The sequence below is a fragment of the Elephantulus edwardii genome, unplaced genomic scaffold (assembly GCF_000299155.1).
Source record: "Elephantulus edwardii isolate Elephantulus edwardi_28Jun2011 unplaced genomic scaffold, EleEdw1.0 scaffold00065, whole genome shotgun sequence".
Taxonomy (NCBI): Eukaryota; Metazoa; Chordata; class Mammalia; order Macroscelidea; family Macroscelididae; genus Elephantulus; species Elephantulus edwardii.
Window position 1 is genome coordinate 8,382,942 of NW_006399815.1, and position 12,721 is coordinate 8,395,662.

Consider the following 12,721-nt stretch of genomic DNA (forward strand, 5'->3'; position numbering starts at 1 on the left):
CTCTCCAGTTCTGCTGCTACTGATCTGGTCTGGGTCTCCAACTAGCACAAGAATCTCTGGGCCAAAACAATGTGTTGTAGTCTCTGCTTCTTCTTACAAGAGTCCCATTTTCTGCCTCTGAACGTGCTCATTTTATGCCTGGTGGGATGGCAAAGATGGGCAATCCTTTCTTGTTCCGTTCAAATGGTACTATTTACCTCATCCACACTGTTAGCAAACTATTTAGTCATGCGGTGAAAGTTAAACACAATGGGTAGAGAAGCCAAACTGAGTAATTCCCTATAGTCCAGGAAGGGAGAGAGAGAGAGAGAGAATGAATGAGAATACAGAGGTAAATTGATGAATGTTCTTCAATAGATTGAAGGGTGAGAGGACAGGAAGTATAAAGAGGGTGTCAAAGGAATATATATAGGTAGGAAAACTAGAGAAACTGAGATATGAGATAGTTTGACTATATAGAATTTTTGTATTGGCTTTTGAAATTTAATTTCTGTGTCCAGAGAAAATCCACCATTTTGAATGAGAAGAAATGGCTGGTAGGATCACCTCTCCCAGTTACTTGACAGACATATTCCTAATTATCAGAAATAAGCTACAAAAATAGCTAGATCAGGAACATAAGGAAAGGGGGTGTGTAGCCTCCAAGAAAGTTTTTCATGCTCAATAATCTGTTCCAGGAACCTATTCTTGGATATAGAGAATTTTAATAGGATTGAATGTATAGCATTCATGCCATTATAGTGCATATAATTTAACTGTAGAGTTTAGGGATTGAAAATTTGGAAGCTAATTAATTTTTCAATTACTAGTGGAAATAAATTTCATTATAGAAAGAATAACTACAGTGTCATATGTTTCTGAGTAATAAAACCTTTAGTCAAAAGCATCAGCCAACTGTCTGAAAATTTTACCTGGAGAGTTTTGCTGTACTGTTCAAAAATAATAAATTTGTCTGAGCCATCAAAGTAGTAACTTGCATCCATTTAGGTGTTTTTTCTTTTTCATGAAGGTGAAATATTTATATAAAAGAGGATTTTATGGAAAAATAGAGGTATGTAGTATTAAAGCTGCAATTGACATAATATATTAGGAACTTCATATTTTGCCTCTGCGTACAAGTTATACTATGAAATGTCTAGTAAAGAGATAGAAAGTCCTATAAGATAGAAATTGTAATAGTAGCAAACTATTTTTTTATTTTCCCCATTGTTTGTTATGTTGTTATTAGTACCCTTAATTCATATTGGTACCCTGTTGATGATATTGCATGCAATCTGAATTTTTGATGCTTGGATATCTAGATATGGGCTTCACTTTATTTGATAAACTCACTGCCATTGAGTTGACTCTGACTCATAATACCCTCCAACAACTTTCCAAGGGTCTAAAATCTTAACAGGAAAAGACCATGTGAAGCTTGTCATTAAAATACTTGAGAGGATAATTTCCTCTTGACTTACAAGAAATACTTTGGTTATTGGTGTGATGTTAGGCAAGTCAATTAAAATCTTCTTGCTGACTTATTTGCTTTCTTTCACTGACTATGGCAATTAGAACAGAGCACTTAACAGGCCATTCAAAAGTCATGGTTTTATACTGAAGTCATCCACTTACATCTCCAAAAATATTCACTCTCATATGCCACGCATACCATTAAGAATACTAAAGATAATTAAGCCAGTGTATTTTTGGTATCCTCTACTCTCTTTATCCCACACACAAAAATAGTGGTTTGTGCTAAATTGGCCTTACTCTTTTCCATAACTCTTCTCTGACAAATGTACAATCACATTAAAAGTCATAAAACTCTGCCGTATCTGTTTCCATTTTAGGAATGGAGATGCATCTGCTATGCTTTCACAGTGTCTCATATCCATGTGCTTATGGATTCTTAATACTTGCTATTTGATGATTGATTTATACACTCCATTTTACAAGGTGTTAATGTAAAATATGGGTACATAGAGTCTTATGTTTGTATTTAAAATGGTCTTTACATTTTTAAAGAAATGTTTTTTGTAAGCAGAGCTACATACTACTTTAAATTCATTAGCAGTTCTTTATGATCAGTTGATAGTCTATGACAGAATGTTCATGAAATGTATATATAAATATATTCTGTGTTAGAAGAACAATGTACAGATGGTTTTATATATTTATGATGGATTTATGGGCTATATGTTTTTAAAGAATTATTTATTACCACAATTCTGGGGAGTTAGTCTGAGATATAAAATACTGAACCAAAAATTTAATGGAACAATAAAAAATGTAGAAAGTACAGTTTGTTTCATCAATACACCAAAACTCCATTACTTTTGTCTAGCCCTTATGTCCATTGCTTATTTTTATTCACTTAAATAAAGTAATATTTTTGGTAATGAAAAAAATTATGATGTTACACATAATAATTTTTGCTATCTAAATAATTATTTAAAAATGGAATATTTACAAACACATTTGAATGAAGCACCAAGGACAGAATCATGGAAGACTCAACATAATACTTAGTTTTGAGTCTATAACATTATAAACCATAATTTACCTCTAACATTAAAATTTGTCATTTGTAAAATGAGGGACATATTACTTATCTCAAAGAGTTATAATGATAGTGAAATGAGATACACTTGAATGATAGTATCCTAATAAACTAAAAGAGATAAAAATAAATGCTGAATAATGACAGCTTTTATAAATTTGTCAGTTTTCTTTCCTTCTTAACATGTTGAACCAACAAGAGAGAAGTATATGAAACAGAAAACACAAGTAATTAAATTCCAAGGTAAGTTATCTGGAATTTTATTCAATGGTTAATAAGAGACTATTGAAATTAATAAACCTAATTAGAACTCTGCTTTGCAGTAACAGTTCTCAAATATATTTTGTGTGTGTGTTGCACACTATCATTTATTCACATTGTGTTTCACACAATCATTCCTATTCGTTGTGTCTTGTGAAACCAATAACTGTTAAACTATGCCCATCTTTACCCTGTCCTTTCAGATCCCCACTGGATCGTTCTCATTTCCTCTGCTCCCTCCCTCCGCCCAACAACAGATTGTGTGATCACTCTGAAATTCTGATTAGTCATTTCAGGTACACAATCCTGATTTTTTTTTTAATAGAAAGCTGATTTTGTTTAAAAAAAATCCTGTGACAACATTTCATAACATGTCACTTTAGGAAAATTAATCAAAATATAGCTTGAAAAGTGTCTTGGAAGTAAACGCAACAGGACCTTGGACACTTGCTACTCAAAATGTGGTTGAAGACTGTTGTAGAATGGGACTGTCCTTGGGGTTGGGGAGAGACTGAGTAAGATGGGTTCAATAATGTATACTGCACTGAAACAGAGGAGGGAGAAAACCGTTTAAAAGAGAGATATAACTAGGTATTTCTGTCATCACAGGAGACTAGAGCGAGGGCTACATGGTGGAGGGGACCTGGGGGAGGGTTTGTAAAACAATGAAAGAATCTTTTCTTTTACTTTTCCATAATTTTTGGACTCATGTACTTATAACTTGTTAGTCAAATTTGTGTCTTCTAGGTTGCAACACCCCCATGATACATCTTGAAGGATATGTACATGTACAGCCAAGCACAATCAATAAGAGTGCATCTGAATTCCAAAGTCAATCTCCATAATAGTCTATGTGTTTCCTACTGCCAAAGGGGCCCTTTAGAGTAGTAGTGAGAGAAGATCTTCACCCTGAAACCCACAGCGTCCCTTTTCAGCAGGAAGTAGCTAAGAGAACACGCCGTCCCCTTTTCCTTATGACTCAGGGTGAAGTCTCTCTCAGGGAGGAGTGATGGGGAATGGCAAAGGATACACTGACAAAGAAGATTAATCAGAACTGGCTTTGACAAGCACTGTGGCATTTGGACAAGAACAAACTGGGAGGAGGGTAGAGAGAATAGTGCAACAATGAATGAGTGGAAGCCCAAAATCTCTGTAAATGTTTATGAAAATTAATAAAATATAATTATAGAAAAAAAAAACAACAAAAACCAAAATGTGGTTGAAGGACCAACAACACCAAAATGTTCTGCTTGCTCAGTAGAAATGTATAATCTTGAGCTAAAACAAAAATAATCTAAAATGATATTTTAACATGTAAAGTGGATTTCTAGATAAATTAGCAAATAATTGACTAAAAATGCTCATCATAGTGGAGGTATGAATTGGTAAAAGATAGAAATAAAGCAAAGGAGAAGAAAGGAAGAATGTTACTAGTTGTCATGATGTCAGTTCTGATCCATGAAGACCTTATGTGCAGCACAGTGAAATTAAACATTGTCTAGTACTGCCTCATCTTCATCATCTTTGGTATGTTTGAGTTCACTGTTGTCTCTACAGTGTCAATTCATATCACTGAGTTTTAGCTCATTTTCACTCAACTATTTGACTAAACATGCTTTTTTCTAGTAACTAGTCTTTTCTAATGATATATACAAAGTAAAAAAGTTAAGTCTCATCATCCTATTACTTGAACTTTCTGGTTGTTGTTCTTCAAACATTGATTCCCCACCCCCACCCCCATTTTTTTGACAGTTCAATTTAAATATGTTGACCTTCTGTCTTCCCTTTCTCATTGTCCAACTTCCAAGTGAGAAAGAATATTCTTCTTGTCATAGGCCATCAAGAAGACCATGACTCAAAAGCTCAGTGAACAACTGATCTGAACCTTGTCTTACCCTGTGCTATCGTCAAAATTACCAACATGTTTGAGCCCATTGTTAGGAAGCTGTGGTATGAAAACAGCGAGGGAATACAATGCATGGTTTAAAATCAGGAAAGCGTGAGTCAGGGCTATATCTTTTCTCCATACCTATTCAATCTGTTTGCAGAACAAATCATTCAAGAAGCTGGACTATATGAATAAGAATGTGGTGTTAGGGCCGGTGACTCATCAACAACCTGTGTTATGCAGATAGCACAACATTGCTTGTTGAAATTGAGTAGGACTTGAAAAGTTTGCTTCAGTGGATCTAAGATAAAGTCACAATATGGGTTACATCTTTGTTTTTTGGTTTTTTTGGGGTGTTTGTTTTTTTTCTTTTTCAACCTGCAGGCCAAGTGACAGACGGTGGAATAAGTTTATTCTTATGTACAGAAGAGTCGGCGTGTACATCAGCCCAGTTTGGTGGTGAGTTCTTTGGCCTTGGCCACCTCCAGCTTGGTGATGTGGGCCACTGACTTGGGCCCCAGGACGTTGCCTCCCCTGTGGCAGTGGATCTCATTATATCTGTCAATGTAATTGGTCCTGATGGCTTCTACCAGCTTCACCAGAGTGCCTTTATCTCCCAGGTTCACCTGCGTGAAGGCAACAGTGGTGCAGGTCTTCTGATGGATGAGACGGCCCAGCCTGGCCTTGCCCTTGATGATACAGTAGGTGACGCCCATCTTCCGACACAAAGCCAGCAACTCTATGGGGTCCACGTCGTGTGTGATCACCACTAGTTAGGCCTTCTTGTTCTCCACCAGGGTGGTGACTGTATTCACCTCTGCATGAAGGACGGGGGTCTCTTGGTGGGGGTGTCTCCTTTGCCAGCAGCCTTCTTCTCAGCCCGGGCCAGCAGCCTCTGCTGCTTCTCCTTCTTGGTCTTTGGTCGGTACTTGTGGGCCAGCTTCAGCAGCTGAGCAGTCCAAGGCTTGGGTGAACTGGTTAAAGGCGAGTGGCACCTTGAGTTGTTTGTAGAGTATTGTCCCCTGCCCCCGTAGCCGGATGTAGCGGGGCCATTTGATGAAACGGGTAAGGCCCCTTTTGAGTTGGTTTGTCCTGCCCGATGCCGAAGTTTTTTGGTCTTTTCTCGAACTGGGGATTCACCACCTTCATGGTCCCCTGCTTCTTGACCACGGCCAGCACTGGGGCCACCTTGTTCCATTTGGCCTTCTTTCCCTTCGGCATCTTAGGCGGGTGGGGCAATATGGGTTACATCTTAACATCAAGAAAACAAAATCTTCACCAATGGACCAATAGACAACATCATGGTAGATCAAGAAGAGATAAAAACTATCAATTGCTTCATCTTACTTGAATCCACTCTCAACACCCTTGCCATCAGTAACCAGGAAATTTAAAAAAAAATAGTCTACCATCAGACACCTTTCCAAAGTGCTGAAGTGCAAATATATCAGTTTGAAGATTAAAATGCACCTGAGTCAAGCCACTGTCTTTTCAAACACTTGAAATCACAGAAGAATGCTTTTGAGTTGTGGCATGAGTGAAGAGTGCTGAATATCCCATGGACTGCCAAAAGAACAAACAAGTATGTCTTAGAAAATCATAGCCAGTGTATTTTTGAAGGCAAGGATATTAAAATTTTGTCTCACACACTTTGACCATGCAATTAGGAGGGACTAGTCTTGAAAAGGGACATTGCGTCTGAAAAGGTAGAGGGTCAGCAAGGGAAGATTCTCAATGAGATGAAATAACATAGTAATTACAGTCTGTAATAGTGAATTTGAGTGTGTCAGAGATGATGAGGATGACACAGGATAGGACAGGGTTCAGATCCATCGTTCATAGAATAATTATCTTTTGGTTCTTATTAGGTGACATTGAGTAAGACTCTTAGTGACCCAGTGAACAACAGATTTGAAACTATCCTATTCTGTGCCATCCTCACAATCTCTGGCATATTTAAGCCCATTGCTGCAGTCACTCTATTAATTCATCTGGTGGAGGATCTTCCTCTCCTTGATTGTCCCTCCACCTTTCCATGTATGATATCCACCAAAGAATAACTTGTCCTAGTAACATGTTCAAGTGCACAAGATGAAGCTTCTCCATTCTTGCCTCCAAAGAATGTTTTAGCTGCACCTTGTCCAAGACATATCTGTTTGTTCTTTGGGGTGGTCCATGGGATATTCAGTACTCTAACACCACAACTCAAAGACAGCTCTCAGATATATAGCAAGCAAGTAATTGAAAAGACTATGAGCTAAATGAAGTGTACCATTGACCTCAAACTAAATGCATGGCTTTTCAATAATTTGGAAGGTCCCTGACTTCAGAATTTCCAGTGTAATACATCTCTTGATCTCCTGGCTGCTGGAACCAAGTGTATTGGTCATGGATCTTGGTAAGATGAAGTTGCTGACAGTTTCAATATTTTCTTCATCTTTAATGATGTTGTTTATAGGTCCAGTGGTGAGAATTTTTGTTTTCTTTGTGTTGAGATGCAATCTATATTGATGGCTACAGTGTTTGATCTTCTGCAGCAAGATCTTCATGTCCTTCTCTCAGCAAGCAAAATTCTGTCATCTTCATAATGTGGGTTGTTGATAAGTCTTCCTCTTATACTGGTGCTACATTATTTTTCATAGACTCCATCTTCTTAAATGATTTGCTCAGTATACAGATTGAATAGGTATGAAGAAAGAATACAACCCTGATGCACACCGTTCCTCTTTTTAAACCATGGAGTATTCCCTTGCTCTGTTAGCACAACAGCTTTTTGGTCTAGGTATAGGTTTTTCCTGAACAAAATTAGCTGCTCTGAAATTCCCATTCTTCTCAATAGCCATAATTTGTTATGATCCACACAATCAAATGACTTTGCATAGTCAGTACAGCACAAATAGACATTTTTCTGGTATTCTTAGTTTTCAGCCAGGATACATCTGCAATGATATCCCTGGTGCCAAGGCCTCTTCTAAATCCAGTTTGAACTTCAGGCCATTCTTTCTCTAAGTACTGTTCTAGATGTTTCTGAAGGTCATTATGAACTGTAATCAACTTAACACCACTTAACAATAACAAAAACAAAGGCTCACAATTTTATTTCTATTCCTGCCTCTGCCTTGAACAGATGCTATATTTGGGTTCACATCCTACAGCTTTAGGAACAAATTTCAGCAGAGCTGCAAAACAATCTGAGGCACTTGTAAATAACTATTTGTCCTTAATTCCCACCCTTAGGGTGTCATGAGCACAGAAATGATAGAGGAAGGGATATCAACAGATTCAACTTATAAAAGCACAAGTGAAAATTTTTATTAAAGTTGAGTTTGAAATACTACCTTTTTAATAGATATGTTTCACAGAGACAGACACAAGTACTTACATTGCTTGCTTTGACTCTTTGAGTACTTCTCATTCTCAAAATCGAAGGATGTTACTGGAGTGCTGGGGTGGGGAGGACAATGATGCTGTTTCTTTGGTGGTAGGACACATTACTTTCTGCCCACTGGGTTGAGCCATGACGTTTGTAGCCACACAGCTGCTTCACTAAATAACTCCCCTAATGTGACAGAGGGGAAAGTACACTGTAATTTTGATGTACAGTAGTTTTGTGAACATAGCATTCATGCAGTATTTCAGCGGTGCTCGTGTTAACTGGAGACTGAGGCTGAATTAAATACTGAGTTACTATGGAACTGGAAGAGGTGTTCCATTAGTTGAATGGCATAGCATACAATTTTGAAACTGGAGGCTTTGAGTTTTCTCTCAGCAGCAATGTCTAAACATAATTAATCAGTTGCTTCTCAAAGAAATGACACTAATTAGTTGCACTCTAATTGCTGTGTAGGAGTAACGTTACTCCATCCTAAGTGTTCTCCAGAGGGGCAACATGAGATTTCAATACATTATCACAGATTTTCATGTAATTACAAACCTTTCCAATACAGGGAAAGGAAAATATTGTGGGCCATTTTACTAGAAATCAATAAATAAATTATCGTGCCACTGTTAGGAAATGGAATTATTGAGCCCCTTCCCTATCATTAACATGTAGGTGATTAAATTGTGTAGAGTTGTAAGTGCCAGGTTTTGGAATTTTAAATATACCTTATTTCTAGATGATTTTCTATTCCTGAATTGTATCCTTTTTCGGCAATGAAATTGAATAATTTATTTGGTATATAAATTATGGATGGATCTCGCAATCCCAGAAGTGTGTGGTTCAAATCCACCAGATGCTCTGCTGAAGGAGGAATAACTGCCTCCTATTCCTGTCATATCCGATTTGACAGTACACACATAAAAAATAATAGTAATAGATCATCAACCAGATGGATTGACAGACTGCTGTTCATCTACCCTCCACACACCTACCCCTATGACTGCAATTACTGTGTCAATCCACATGGGCCCGATGACATCTAACAACAACATATTAACAGAGGATATTAAGCATTGTAAAGTCATGCAGATTAAACAACCTTGCTTGCAGAAAATGAAGAAAACTTGAATCATTTGCAGTGGAACATCAAAGACTACAGCCTTCAAAATTAGTTACATATCAACATCAAGAAAACAAAAATCACTAGACCAACAGACAAAATTATAAAAAATGGAGAAAAGGCTGAAGTTGTCAACAATTTCACATTATTTGACCCACAATCAACACCTTTGATAGAGGCAGTCAAGAAATAAAAATATGTGTTGCATTGGGGAAATCTGCTGTCAAGGACCTTTCCAAATTCCTGGAGAGCAACAATGACAGTTTAAAGACTAAGGTGAGCTCATTCCAAGCAAGATAATTTCTTTTGTTTCCCATGCATCTGGTAATTGAACAATGAATAAAGATGGTAGAAGAATCAATGTTTTTGAATAGTATTGAATAACTCATGGATGGCCAAGCATAAACAAATCTGTCTTGAAGGAGTTAGAACTAGAGTCCTCCTTAGAGACAAGGATGGTGAAATTTCCTCTCATTTATTTGGGAAATATTTCCTGGAGGAAACAGAAAGAGACATCATGACAGGAAATGAAGAGAGTCAGGTAAACACAGGAAGATACTCAACAACATGAGTTGACACAATGACTACTAAATGAGCTTAAGTATGACAGATATCATGAGGATGTCATAGGGTAGAGCAAGGTTCAGATCTTTTGTTCTAGGCTCACTAGAAGTCATAGTCTGCATGATGGCACCTAACAACAGCAATTGTGCTTGTGCAAAACCTACATCTAGGCCAAGAGGCTTTTGTGTGAACAGAGCAAGGAAACACTGTAGTTTAAAATTAGGAAAGGTGTGCATCAGGATTTTATCCATTCTCCATACCTGTTTAATCTATATTCTGAGGAAATTATTCAGAAAGTAACATATTATCAAGAGCCCATAGTGATGAAAAATGAAGCTGAAGCTGAACTGAAGGCATTGGTAAAAAATGAGGCTTAAGGTATCAATGGAATACCAATTGATATGTTTCAAAAGAGAGAAACAGATTTAATGTGCTCACCAGTCTATGTTAGAATATTGGGAACACAGCAACCTGGCCAACTGACTGGAAGAGATCCATATCTGTCCCCAGTGGAAAGGTGATCCAACAGAAGGTAGAATTTATAAAACAACATAATTAATATCACATACAAGAAAAATATCACTGAAGATCATAAAAAAATGGAAGAATAGAGAACTGCCAAAAGTTCGAAGTGGATTTAGAAGAGGCCATGGTACAAAGACTATTGTAGCTAATGTTAGATGGATATTTGCTGGAAGCAGGGAGTACCAGAAGAATGTCTGTGTTTATTTACTATGAAAAGGTATTTGATTATGTAACAACAGTTGTTTGTTTTCTTGTGTACTGTCAAATTGGATCTGCTTCAATTGATTCTAGTCATTTTTGGATAATCTTCAGCAGAAGCTTGCTCACATGTGATATTAATAATATTGTTCAATAATTTCCACACTGTTGGATCATTTTTCTTCTGAATGAGAACAAATATAAATCTTTCCCAGTCAGTTGGCCAGGTGGTTGTCCTCCAGATTTCTTGGCACAACTTGGTGACTACATCTAAGGCAGTATCTGTTTGTTGAAATATATCAATTGGTATACCTTCAATTCCTTGCGCTTTCCCCCCAATTCTTTCAGAGCAGCTGAACTTCTTCCTTCATCACCATAGGCTCTTGCTCATATGTTGGTCCATGAAATTCTTCTGTATCAGTCAAGTACTCTATATACTCTTTCCATCTTCTTTTAATACTTTCTGGATCATTTCATATTCTGTCGAAAACATCCTTAAATACTGTAACTCGAGGCTTTGATTTGTTCTTCAGTTCCTTCAGCTTAAGACATGCTGGACAAAGTCAGCCCCCTTAATTTTTTTTTTACTCCATCTCTGCACATTTCATTATAATACTAAATATTCCCATGCTAGCCTTTGAAATCTTCTGGTCAGCTCTATTTCTTGATTTTGCTTTGGCTTCTTGGAGCTTTAGTGCAAAACTAAGTCTCCTCTGACATCGATTTTGTTCTTTCCTTCCTCCTCTGTCTTTGTAATGACATTTTGCATTATTCCTGGACAATTTTCTTGATATCCTCCCACAGCTCATCTGGTCTTCACTCATTAGTGTTCAAGGTCTCAAACCTGTCCCTGAAATGGTTTTGAAGTTCAGGTGGGATAGACTCAAGGTCATAATTTGGTTCTCATGGATTTGATGTAATTTTCCTTTGTTTCAGCTTGAACTGGCATATGAGTAATTGGTAGTCTTTTCCACAATAAGCACCCGGCCTAATTTTCACAGATGATATTGAGCTTCTCCAGTGATGTTTTCCACAGATGTAATCAATCTGATTCCTATGTATACCATCAGGTGAAATCCATGTTTATAGCCTGCATTAATGTTTCTTATAAAAAGTGTTTGCAATGAATAAATTATTAATTTTAGAAAATGTTATCGTTTCATCTCCAGCTTCATTTCTGTCACCAAGTCCATGCTTTACCACTTCTGATCCTTCTTCTGTTTCTAACTTTTGCATTCTAGTCACCCATTATTATTAATGCATTTTAATTACATGTTCAATCGACTTCTGACTGTAAAAGTTGGTAGAAATCTTTCATTTCCTCCTCTTTGGCTCTGATTGCTGGTGCGTATATTTGAATGATAATGGTATTTGCTGGACATCCTTGTATGTGTATGGATATTATACCTTCACTCACTGCATTTTATTTGAAGATAAATTTAGAAATGACTTTTTTTAACTATTAAAGCAAACTTGTTTTTTCTTAACTTTTTGTTTCTCAAATATAGTAGATCATATAATCTTCTGAGTCAAAATGTCCCATGCCTGTCCATATCTTTTTAACAATACCTAGTATGTCAATATTTATGCGTTCCATTACCCACAATATACTATGCATAATAATATATATTGACTTTGCATATAATGTATACTATGTTGCTGTTAGGTGTCATCAAGTTGGAACCGACTCATAGCTAAGCCTCCAACAGATACTCAGACTGGAGATTGCATTGTAGGATTTGCTCATCTTTCTCCCGTGGATCAGCTGGTAGACTTGAACTGTGTGCTTTAACTTAGTAGCACAATTCCTTACCACTTAGCCACCAGAGCTCTTCAATGCATAGTTTATTATATAATATTATATATTATGTACATTTTCATTATATACATGTACTTCAGCCTTCAATATGGATTGACACTCAACATTAAGAAAACAAAAATTCTCACCGGTAGGCCGAGTGGCAGAATCATAATGTTGTTGTTGCTGTTGTTATTGTTGTTGCTGTTATGTGCCGTTGAGTCACTTGCGACTCACAGCGACCCTATGTATAACAGCCCTAAACTCTGCTCTGTCCTGTGCCAGTCTTACTGTCTCTGACACATCCATCCCGATTACCCCAGTCGCTGAATCAATCCATCCTAGAAGGCCTTCCCCTCCTGTGCCTGCCCTCCACCCTCCTAAGAACGATGTCCTTCTCCAAGGACCAGTCTCTCCTTACAACATGACCAAAGTATGTCAGA

The 12,721-nt window shown here is 37.2% G+C and overlaps 1 pseudogene; it reads right to left on the bottom strand.

Moving 5' to 3' along the window:
- Positions 1–5,134: 5,134 nt before the first annotated feature.
- On the bottom strand, positions 5,135–5,912 carry LOC102860377 (annotated as a pseudogene).
- Positions 5,913–12,721: the final 6,809 nt, after the last annotated feature.